Consider the following 12,522-nt stretch of genomic DNA (forward strand, 5'->3'; position numbering starts at 1 on the left):
ACTAGTATCTGTACTAGATCTGTACTAGATCTGTACTAGAGCCCAGAGCACTCAGCAGATGGTGGGCGGACCACAGTCTCAGCATCACCTGAAGCCTGCTAAAAGTCATCGTGATGTGACAAACGAAAGACAAGTGCCCACCCGGACCCACCTGGCCCTGGCGAATCAGCATTTACATGCAAGCGTTGAGACTTGGGAAGCCCTGCTTGATGCATTTGGTTTGCGAGGAATGTGAGCAGAAATAGGGGTACAGCCATATGGAACTAAGTTATAGGGAACCCACAGAGAAGTAAGGGACCCTTCTGTACTTATGAAGGGGACATTTTCCTGGCAACTACAATGTGGAGGAGGGAGAATGAGGCATCTCCAGAGCACATAAACTAGAGCAGAGGTCAATGGAGAGCCCTTGGCCTAACCAGGTTTGGGTGGGGGTTTGGGAGTTTGTGGGGTGTGGTGGATAGAGTCTGGTCCAGTGTAGGGAATGGGCGGTAAGCGGAGGATGACCTTGGGATCTCTGGATAAAAACTTTCTGTGCTGTCACCCAAGGCTGGCGTAATAAGACGGATTCGGCTGATGAGACAGACCCACAACCATCAGAGGAGGTAGGTGGGGACACTCCTAGAAAGTGTTCAGATGTGATGAACAAAAAACTCACAGTAGGGCCCAAACAGGACCCAACAGGAAGTCTGAGGATAGATAACAGCAGAGGCAAGAGGAACCACGGCAGGAGGGAAGGTGGAAGTGTGGGAATCTGTGATGCAGCAGATTCCACCCAGAAAGAAGCAACTGGCCAATGGCAAGGGACAGATTTCGGCAAACCCATCCATGCTCATAACAAGGAAGCTGTCTCCAGCCATCACAGCAAGAGGGGCAGCAGTCAGATCATTAAATCTGCAGAGAGTGTGCTGGAGACTCTGGAGGCAGGGCCCTACAGCCTTTGGTTCTAGTTTGTTGTTTTCTGGTTTTGTTTCTGGTGCCAGGGCCTCACCCATGTGTGGGGCCTGTGTTGTCTGAGTGACCGGGGGCTGGCCTTCAGCCTGTGATTAAACAGAGGATGGGGACTTTGACATGCTCAAGTCTGTGCAACACTAGGACAGAATATATAAATTCTGAAAGGACTAGAATGGATAGCAAGATTAGTCACTTTGTTATATGGGGGGTGGGGTGGGGAGAATAGCCTAGGAAACTTTACATGAAAATAGAAAAAAAAAAAGCCAAATTGGACTGGAGCAATAGCAGAGCAAGGAAGATGCTTGCCTTCCATGCACATAACCCAGGTTCGATCCTCGAACCCTGAGTCCTGCCAGGAGTGGTCCCCCGAGCTCAGAGCCAAGAATAAGATCCAAACACTGCTACACTGTTAAATGTACCCCAAATCCAATAGAAAAACAAAAGAGGGAAAGAAAAAGAACTGTCTTGATGTCAATACAACCTATTTTTTTTGTTTTTTGTTTTTTCGGGCCACACCCGTTTGATGCTCAGGTGGTTACTCCCTGGCTAAGCCGGCTCAAGAAATCGCCCCCTGGCCTTGGGGGACCATATTGGATGCTGGGGATCGAACTGCAGGTCCTTCCTTGGCTAGTGCTTGCAAGGCAGACAGACACCCTTACCTCTAGCGCCACCTCGCCAGCCGCCCCATACAACCTATTTCTATGGTTAGAGAAATGTCAGAGAATGCTAACAGAACACTCAAAACCAACAGGTCAGCTGATAAACTGTCTTAGATGAGGTCTCAAAAACAAATCCTAAGATCCAAGAAACTGGACAGATAGTGTCAGGATCCAGTACTAATCCCATGTGACTCATAGCAGACTGCACCCCTTCGGGACCTCAGTTTTTGCATTTATAAAAAAAAGAAGGGGGGCCGGTGAGGGTGGCGCTTGAGGTAAGGTGTCTGCCTTGCAAGCGCTAGCCAAGGAAAGGACCACGGTTCGATCCACCGGCGTCCCCATATGGTTCCCCCCAAGCCAGAGGCAATTTCTGAGCGAGTAGCCAGGAGTAACCCCTGAGCATCAACAGGGTATAGCCCCCAAAAAAAAAAAAAAAAAAAGAAGTAAGGGGGCTGGAGTACTAGCACAGTAGTAGGGCGCTTTGTCCTTGCACCGCATTCTACCTCAGACGGACCCAGGTTCGATAGCCAGCATCCCATATGGTCCCATGAGCGTGCCAGAAGCAATTTCTGAGCTTTAGAGCCAGGAGTAACCCCTGAGCAATGACGGGTGTGGACCCAAAAACAAAAACAAAAAAATAAATAAATAAAACAAAGGACCTGGAAATGACTTGGGTTTGTTTGTTTGGGAGGGGGCAAACAAACTCTTAGCTCTATGCTTAGAGGCCACTCCCAGAGGGTTTGGAGGGCCATGCAGGGGCTATGATCAAATCTGGGCCTTCTTGGGGCCCGGAGGAGATAAGCACAGCGGTGTTTGCCTTGCAAGCAAGCAGATCCAGGACCAAAGGTGGTTGGTTCGAATCCCGGTGTCCCATATGGTCCCCTGTGCCTGCAGGAGCTATTTCTGAGCAGACAGCCAGGAGTAAACCCCTGAGCAACGCTGGGTGTGGCCCAAAAAACAAAAAAACAAAAAACGAAACTAAACAAAAAAAACCTGGGCCTTCTGCAGGCAAATTTTGTGCTCCAGCTCTCTGACCATTTATTTCGCCAGCCCTAGAGTTTTCCTAAAGTACTTCCAGTTCTAACGCTGCATGATTCTTTCTGGGGTGTGAAAAGTGAATTCCAACGAAATGCTTTTTACATAATTGTGTTGCAGGGGTGTGGTGTGTGTGAGGAGGTGTATATACATTTTTCATCAGTGAGACATACAAAGATCACAGTTCACCCAAAGAGCTGCCCAGTGCTTGGTAGGACCCGCCCGCCTTATGCATCCTCCTTCAGTAACTGCCACTGTGGGGCAGAGTCGTACAACATTGGGCTGAATCCTAAAGTCCACAAGTCTAAGACTTGTAGCTCATTCAGCCCAGAAAATGTCTACATAGTCTCACTGTCTTCCTACAATAATTTTTATTCCAGGGAGGAAGAGACCATTGTTGTTTTATTTTTTTTCTCCCTAGACCAGAAAATGAGCTAAAGAACTAGACTAGTGGCTGAAAAAGATAGTACAGCAGTACCTGCACAGGGCTGACCTGGATCCCCCAGCATCTCACATGGTTACCTGAGTGCTCATTAGGTAAAAGTGATCCCTAAATACAGAGCCAGGAGTAAGCCCTGAGCAAAACCAGGTATGTGGTCACACACATAGAGATACAGACACACACATACAGAGAAAAATATAACAAAACCCAGAGTATAGGGGCCGGAATGGTAGCACAGCAGTAGGGCGTTTGCCATGGCATTTGCTGACCCAGGATGGATGTGGGGTTGATTCCTGGAATCCCATATGGTCCACAGAGCCAGGAGCCGATGTCTGAGTGCAGAGGCAGAAGTCGCTGAGCTGCCAAAACCAAGATTTTAGTCCCCACTACCTGCCCTTGGGTACCCAATGTGGCATCCTGCTAATTTCCTGTCAAGAATCTGTTCCTATGACCCCCTAGATGATGATTTCCTGTCAATTGCCTCCACATCCAAGTGTCTACATCCACTGCTTATCTACCAATCCATCTCGAGCTTGTGCTTGGGTCCACAATTCTGTGCTGGAGTCCTCAATGCTTGCCCTCCTGGGTCCCCCAATGCCACCTGCTTCCTTACTTCTCCCAAAGGCAGAGGACTTGGCTCGAATCATCAAAACTAGGCTGAGAGAGGAGCGCGGGTGTCTGTATAGGAAGAACAGGCGGAACATGAGCTCAGGGAAGAAAAGAAGATATGGCTTACTCTGGTCTCGGCCCCGCCGCACCTTACACACCCTGGGCCCTGAAATTCCATTCGAATTGGATCAGCAGGAAATGTGGTGGTTCTTTCCCCCTTTTGAGTCACACTCCATCTCTCCTTCCCCATCCAAGCCCTTAAGGTCCCTGTGGCAGGAGAAAGGAGGGTTTAGGTAAGGGCTGAAACAAAGCCTGGTGTGGTATAAACAAAAATGGTGGCAGGGTGGGGCTCTCCACTGATCTATGACCAGCGTTGCAGGGGCCCCTCTGAAGTTGAAGAGATCAGGAAGCCAGTGGCAAGAGTGAGTGCTGGTCTTTTATCCATGTGATGGAGCTCCTAGTACTAGAGGATTTTCCATACTGATTCCCAGACTTTTGCAAAACTCAATACCTTATATTTATCTATGACAGTTCCAGTGGAAGTACCTGCTTAGATGCAGGGGTGTGTTGTATAAACAAAACTGGTGGCAGGATGGGGCCACCAGTTTTATATAAATTTACATATAATTTTTATACAATTTACATATAGTTTAAGAACTCAAAATATATATATGCATATATATGCTATATATTTTTATTTTGTAGTGTCTGAAATGGAACCCAGAAGCCCTTCACACTCAAAGCATATACTGTCAATGAGTCACATCCCTAGTTGTCATTATTATTGATAATAGCATCTTCTTTTACTTTCAAAGTATTCTGGTTTGGATAAGAAATTCTCATCTAGTTATTTTTGGGATCCTAGATCTTCAAAAAGCTAGTGATGCGGGGCCGGAGAGATAGCATGGAGGTTGGGCATTTGCCTTGCACGCAGAAGGATGGTGGTTCGAATCCCGGCATTCTATATGGCTCCCCCGAGCCCTACCAGAAACGATTTCTGAGCGTAGAGCCAGGAGTAACCCCTGAGCACTGCTGGGTGTGACCCAAAACCAAAAACCAAAAATAAAAAGCTAGTGATACACTTGGAGGGAAGTTGTTCATTGCCCAGGTCTCAATCAAATGTTCCTTTGTCCTCCCTACCTCCCTACCTCCCTACCCAAGCTGTCCCCAGACATATCTATACCTGGAGCAGGCTCTCTATCCCCATAGGAGCTCTCTCTTTTTGGGGGGGAGGGAGTCAAATGTAATATTAGAATAAATTCAAATCGCTATGGACAAATATACTGCAAAAAAATACCGCCCTTCAGTAAGAAAAAAAAGTGTGGGTGTGAGGAAAATAATGCCCACCTGATCCATCTCCATCCATGTGTTCTCTGAGTGCATCTGGTGATGCCAGTGCAATGGGGAGAACACAGCATTTAAAAAAGACAAACCTCTGCACTGGAGACAGAGAGAAGTTCAAAGACTGGAGCCAAGCTTTGCAAAACTACAGCCTAAGTTTTGTCACTGGTATCACATGATCTCTGGAGCAAATGCCAGGCATGACTCCAGAGCCAGAGTTGGGAGCCAGCATCACAGAGTGGGACTCTCCCAAACTAAAACCAAATTAAAAAAAAAAACCTGACAGACTTCAATTATGGAGCAGGTTTACAAATAACTGCCCTCCCAAACTACAAGGTCATAAAAGATAAATTAAGGCTGAAGATAAGGTCGGGTTCCAAGGAGACTAATAGACCCACAGGCCAGCAAGAGCTTTGCGGCAGTTTTCTTTGCTCAGAGGAGGAAACTGTAGAAACAATTGGGAAAACAAGCATCCCGGTTTCCTAGTTAGGTAAAAGTATTTATCAAGTGTGATCCCTCTTTCCAAAGTCAGAATAACAGTACAGCAGGTAAGACTGCTTGCTTTAGGGGCCAGAGAGATAGCACAGAGGTAGGTAGGGCATTGCCTTGCATGCTGCCCAACCCAGGTTCTATCCCCAGCATCCCATAAGGTCCACTGAGCCTGCTAGAAGTAACCACTGAACAAATCCAGGTGTGGCTAATAATAATAATAATAATAATAATAATAATAATAATAATAATAATAATAATAATAAAGAGTGACTGCTTTACATGTAATCAACCTGGGTCTTGATCTCTGGGTTTGGTGCCCAAGCCCAGCAGAGGTAAGCCCAGAGTAGTGCCAGATGTGGCTCAAAATCAAAAAGTTAAAATAAAAGTTAATTAAAATTAAAATCATGATACACTGCCTATTCAGTTAAGAACACAGAGAACTGGGCCGGGCGGTGGCGCTAGAGATAAGGTGCCTACCTTGCCTGCGCTAGCCTAGGACGGACCGCGCGCGGTTCGATCCCCCGGTGTCCCCATATGGTCCCCCAAGCCAGGAGCGACTTCTGAAGTGCATAGCCAGGAGTAACCCCTGAGCGTCACAGGGTGTGGCCCAAAAACCAAAAAAAAAAAAAAAAAAAAGAACACAGAGAACTGTCTGACCATCAACACAGACGAGCTCACAACAGAACTTTTTTTTTTTGAAAATAAAAAAATAAAGAACACAGCACCTCAAAAATATAGCAGGGGTAGGGTACTTGCCTTGCACATAAGTTTGATCTCTGGTTCCCTAAAACACTGGCAAGCGTGATTCCTAAGGAGAGTAGAGACAGGAGTAACCTGAGAATCACTAGGTCTTACTATAAGAGATTGTCCACTGTTTTTTGGAAGTACACTTTAGTATTTTGGGAGAATGGAAAACTTTAGAAGTGAGTCTCAAATAGTTCAGAAAATAGAGCAAAGAAACGAACATCACAATAACATCTGAGGAATCTGGGTGAAGGGGTTATGGGAATTCTTGGTTCTATTCCTGCAGTCTTCCAATTAAGTCTGATTTAGGTCAAAATAAAATGTTAAAACAGAAAAATAAAATTCAGAGGTGCTTTTAAAAATGGGGGATATTTTTACTAACACAAATAATTACACTGCCCAACCATCAGATTGTGGATTGTGAACAGCACCACAGGCAGAACTACAACTGGCCTGGCTGCAGCTGTCCCAACAAGGAGGGGGCCAGGCATCTTTGCAACCTAGAGCCTAGAGACTAGTTTGCTGGTGAACAAGGGAGGAAAAGGAAGATTCTAAGCTCAGTCTCCAAGAGGAAAAAGTGAGAGCTTGGGGATCAAAGCCTGTTCTGGGGGGTTGTGGGAGGTGCCAACAAGCCTTTCTTTGTGTCTAAGAGCCACAGCAAGTATTTTCGAAAGAACTTGTAGGCTGTGGAGAGGAGCCCAGGCTGGAGGCGAGGGGTGTGTGAGGAGTGTTAGAGTGAGAACGATGCCAGCTGCCTCACCCTGAGCCACACGAATGGTTCGCCCTCTAATTTCCACATGCGGATTTCCTGCAGTAACCATAAGGATTAGCATGGGGAAGGCCTGACTTTTGCTCTACTGCCCACCAGTGGCTGGAGCAAGGGATAGGAAGTGGAACAAGGAACTTCCCTTTCACCAAGAACCCTGGCTCGACAGCAGAACCCTGGTTGACGGCAGTGGGATACAGAGATCAGGACTTCACCTCCCAATGCCACAAAGGTGTCCCCTGACGGGGCTGGAGAGATGGCATGGAGGTAAGATGTTTGCCTTGCATGCAGAAGGACGGTGGTTCGAATCCCGGCATCCCAAGCCTCCTGCCAGGAGTGATTTCTGAGTGTAGAGCCAGGAGTAACCACTGAGCACTGCTTGTTGTGACTACAAAACCAAAAAAAAAAGGGCATCCCCCTGCCAAACAGACAGCTGGCATGGCCCCTCAATGGCTCTGCTTCTGGGGAGTCCCAGAGTCTTCACCCTAAGACTCAAAACCTGCCACCAATCACCCAATCACCCACACTACCTGGGTCACCAAATGCAGTGCTGGTGTGGTAGGACAGTGGGTCAACCATAAAGGACCAGTAGAGACCCTTGTCTGCATCAAAGTCCTCCATAACCAGGTTGAATGCCAAGGTCTCCTGAGATGTTCCATTGCAAAGAAAAAGGTTCTCATGAACCTGTGTTACAATCTGCTCAAGGGACCAACTTTCCAGCTTATTCAGTTAAGAGCACAGCACCTCAAAAACACAGCAGGGGTAGGGTGTTTGCTTTGCATGCAGGTTTGATCTCTGCTCCCTGAACACTGGCAAGAGTAATTCCTAAGGAGTATAGAGACAGGAGCATCATTAGGTAAGAACCAAAAGTGGGGGGGAGGGGGTGTTGCAGAGGGGCACAGCACCATATCACTCACCCCTGTACCCCTCTGAGACTCAGTTCTCTCACCCCAATCTATAACACAGACTGGCAGGATTAGTACAGTTCTGTGGCTACAAGGCACCATTTAATTCCCCTTGGATCCTCCAACAAGCTGGGTTCAGGAAACTCACTCCAAATGACACTGTTTAAATAGCTACTGAACGCCTGTGTATCCTGATGATAAATTGTGGACCTGAGTTTTTCAGCACTATCCCAACTTTAAATCCTGTCTTAATTTTCCACATAAACCACCGAAATGGCTCAAAAATTCCACTTGCTCAGTATCCAAATAGCACCTCCCTGGTCTCCACTTGCATGAAGCAGCAGCACAAACAAAAATCTTGCTCAGATGACAGATCCCAATCTCTAGCTCAGAAAATACAGCATGGGCTGGAAAGATAGCACAGTTGAGTGGGTAAGGCACTTGCCTTGCATGAGTTTGATCTCTGGCACAGGATATGATTCCTCAAGCACCTCCAGAGCACAAAACCAGGAGTAAGTCTGGAAAATGAAGCAATGGGGGGAACAAGGAAGGAAGGAAAGGAGGAAGGAAGGAGGGAAGGAGGGAGGAAGGAAGAACAGAAAGAAGAGAAAGGAGGGAGGGAAGAAGAAAAGGAAGAAAAGGAAGAGGGAAGAAGGGAGGGGAGGAAGTATGAAAAGGAATGAGGGAGGAAGGGAGGGAGAGGGAGAAAGGAAGGATTGATTCAAGAGAGCTCTGCGGCCCTTCCTGTCCCCCACTGAAAGAACAAATCGGTCAAGGAGAGAGGCAAGGCATGAGCATCCCATCACCACCTCAAATATTGTCAGTTTCTGGCAAAGCAGGAGAGAGAGGTCATAGCAGAATGAGACCCTCACAGGTGGACATCCACAGACAGGGGAGACCTAGTTTATCCCCATCCTCCTACCAAGAGGCTGGTGAGGATGGAGGGCTACCTTCAAGGATTAAATGAAGAGCCAAGGAGCTGGTTCAAAGGCCTGGAGCTTGGCATACACAGGACTCCAGGCACAACACCCAACACCAAACAGTCTCCTGAGTATTTCTGGGCATAGTTCTGGTTGACCCTAATATTGAGATGGATAGGTTACCAGTTGGAAAGCAAGCTGGAGAGACAGTACAGGGATTAAGACATCTTCTTTGCATGTGACCAAACGTTTGATCCTACGGTCCCGCACTATATAGGTGGTGACCCCTGAGCATAGAACCAGGAGTAAACTTTGAGAAATCTGGTTGTGGCCCAAAATCCAAAAAAATTTTTAAGTAGGAAAGCACTGGGATCAGTGCCTGCCCACCAACTAGTGCCATATCCATGTTCAATAAGCAGATGGTACTCTTGCCTCAAAGACAACCAACAGCACAGCCACTAACTAAGGGGAAAACCAGGAGAGTAGGCAGTTAGTCCTGGAATGAGAGATGGGAGTCCTGAGGGCTGCAGGCATATGCCAACTGCAGTAGTCAATGGCAAGAAGCAGAAACTGGTGAAGAAACACACAAGGTCTTCTTTTTTGGGGGGATATGGGGTGGGAGACTACACCTAGCAGTACTCAGGGTTGACTCCTACTCTGTACTTAGAAAACACTCCTGGAAGGGTTCTGGAAACCATATGGCGTGCTGGGGATCAAACCTAGGTCAGCCGTGTGCAGGAAAGCATCCTCCTGCCTGCTGTACTATTGCTCCAGCCCACTTCTGCTGTTCTTTCTGCTCTGAGTGCTAACTTCTATCTTCATGGCTGAATTTAAATTCCTTAAATCCTTCTCTCATGCTCCAGAGAATAAATGGTCACCTCCACTGGTCTCTCCCTACATCTGCTTTTTTGTTTGTTTGTTTTTGGACCACACCCAAAGGAGCTCAGGGGCCATTCCAGGTTCAGTGCTAGAGGGTTTCTCTCAGGAGTTCTCGGGGGACCAGGAATCAAACTTGGGCCTGCTTCATGGGATTCTGAGCACTAGACCCATGAATAACGTCAGACAAGATTTTTTCACATTTTTAAACAGTTAATGAACAGAGCTAGAGAAATAATACAGGGAGGAGCTAAAACTATTTATTTACCCTACAGCCATGTAGTTCACACACACTCACACTCACACACACACACACACATACACACACACACACACACACACACACACACACCAGTTACTAAAGACAGACCAAAATTCATGCACACTTACAAACAGACCAAAATCCATACACACTTAATTCTACCAGGAACCCTTCCAAAGCAGAATTACAGTTTTTTTTATCTCCATAGCCCTAGGCCCTGCACATATTATAGGCTCAATAAACATCTGAATTTACAGTTAAATCTGAGCTCACAAGTTTTTTTGTTGTTGTTGTTGTTGCTGTTGTTTTGGGGGTCACTGCTGTGTTCAGGGCTTATTCCTTGATATGCATCAGATCATTCCAGGTGGGCTAGGGAACCACATGGGATGCCCAAGATTGTGCCCCATTGGCTGTCTTTGAGGCAAATCAAGGCAAATGCCCTACCTACAGTACTATCACTCTGGCCCCTCACAGTCTTAACCAGAAGGTAGAAGGTGACTCCAGTGACAAGCACAGGCAGAAGCAAGATCACAAGGTCTCCGAACCGAGGAGGAGATCAGATTTCAGCCACATCTTAAGCACCCCCATCAAGCAGATGAAAAAGGACAACAGTGAAGGTCAGGGCCTTCAGGGTCCAGAGTCATCAGGCTCCAGACCCAAAGTGTGTAGACATGGGCTTTGGACTATTCCCCTTCCATCTCTAGCAGAGTTGGCAAGAAAAGCCCAGGCTGCACCACCCACTCGAGCCTGTCATCGCCAGGACAAGTGCAGAGTGCCTGTGGCATTCCACCCCTTACCAGACCCTGGGAAGCTAAAGAGGAACTGGTTTTCCAGGAACTCACTGTCTCATGGAAGATGAGAGCCCGCATTATGGTCAATGGGCACCTTCCAAGGTAGAAAGGAAGGGGGCCAGAGAGATAGCACAGTGGTAAGGCGTTTGCCTTAGGCACAGAAGGACGGTGGTTCAAATCCCGGCATCCCATATGGTCCCCTGAGTCTGCCAGGAGCGATTTCTGAGCGTAGAGCCAGGAGTAACCCCTGAGCACTGCCAGGTGTGACCCAAAAAACCAAGGTAGAAAGGAAGGACCACAAATCCTTCTCCGGCCCTACACAAACCCTGAGGGCTGGGGGCAAGGGAAGAGATGAGGTAGGATCCATCCAATCTCCAGATCTAATGGATTATTCTCAACCTAGAAAACAGAATCCTTCTTGTGCCTAGAACCAAGGTTCAGGAGGTCCATACTGTGTGCTCCAGCTCTCACACAACCAGGCTTGAACTCAATTTCCTCATCCACAAGGACTTGGGGTGGGGGTGGGACAGTGGGAGGAGATGACATTGACATTAAAAACCATGTGACGGGGCCTCACATGGTGAGGTGGCTCTAAAGGTAAGGTGTCTGTCAGCCTTGCAAGCAATAGCCAAGGAAAGATCCTAGCCAAGGAAAGATCGCGACTGCGGTTCATCTCCCCCCAAGCCAGGGGCAATTTCTGAGCGCATAGCCAGGAGTAACCCCTGAGCGTCAACGGGTGTGGCCCAAAAAAACAAAAACAAAAAAAATTTTAAAAACCATGTGATACCTCTAGTTCACAGGAAGTAATCAAGGTTTCAATCCCCTAAGATCAATGAAATCCCAACCAGTTCCACAGATAAAGACTGGTCCAGATTGCTGATGCTTGCACGGTGATGTGAAAGGCTATTAAAGAAACCATGGAAAGGAGGGATCAAAGCCAGGAGTGCTAGATAATAAAGCAGATGGGAGCAGGAGTTGGCCTCAGTGTTACCCTACGTCCCTTCTCCTGCCTCATGCTACCCCTACTGGCCAACCTTGGGTCTGGCTGGAAACATCTCTCTAGATGGGATGTTCCTTCAGGAATCCTGGTTTACTGGAGGTCATTGGTCTACCTTGTCGCCCTACTCAGCACCAGATCTGCCTTAGAGGAACCACTCAATAAATGCTTGGTGGATGGAATGCCTTTTACATTCCCCGGCTAATGTCTAATTTGCATGCAGGAATCCCTTTTAGGAGATGGCAAATCACCCGAGACAACATAGGATCAATATAGGGTATTAGGCATGTTTTATTCTACTCTAATCCTCTGCAAATTGGTATTCCATTAACCGTAGGTGGAATTTATGGGAGTTCACGATCAACTAGAATATTTAACTAGAACAACCTACTCTCTGTCCGATAATAGCTTATTGTTGTTAATTTTCAACTAGTCAATCTGAGAAAAGGCCTCCAGCCTGCAATCTACTTTACATCTTGATTGAATCACCAGGGAAGGCATCTGCTTTCAAGTGCCTATACAATAAAGGGGAGCTAGAGTTTGAACGCCCGCATCTCAACTCCACCACAGACTGCACAACAGACTGCTCATCTGTGAAATGGGAAGAACACCAGCCCACGTGGGGAAGGGTCCAGATTTCAGTGAGCTGCTGCACCCGGATGTTCTGCAGTTCCCGAGGATTTTTAAATAAATGCTGCAGGCAGAGAGATAGAGGGGCCTGGTACAGTGGAT

This window comes from Suncus etruscus, chromosome 1 (assembly GCF_024139225.1).
Source record: "Suncus etruscus isolate mSunEtr1 chromosome 1, mSunEtr1.pri.cur, whole genome shotgun sequence".
Taxonomy (NCBI): domain Eukaryota; kingdom Metazoa; phylum Chordata; class Mammalia; order Eulipotyphla; family Soricidae; genus Suncus; species Suncus etruscus.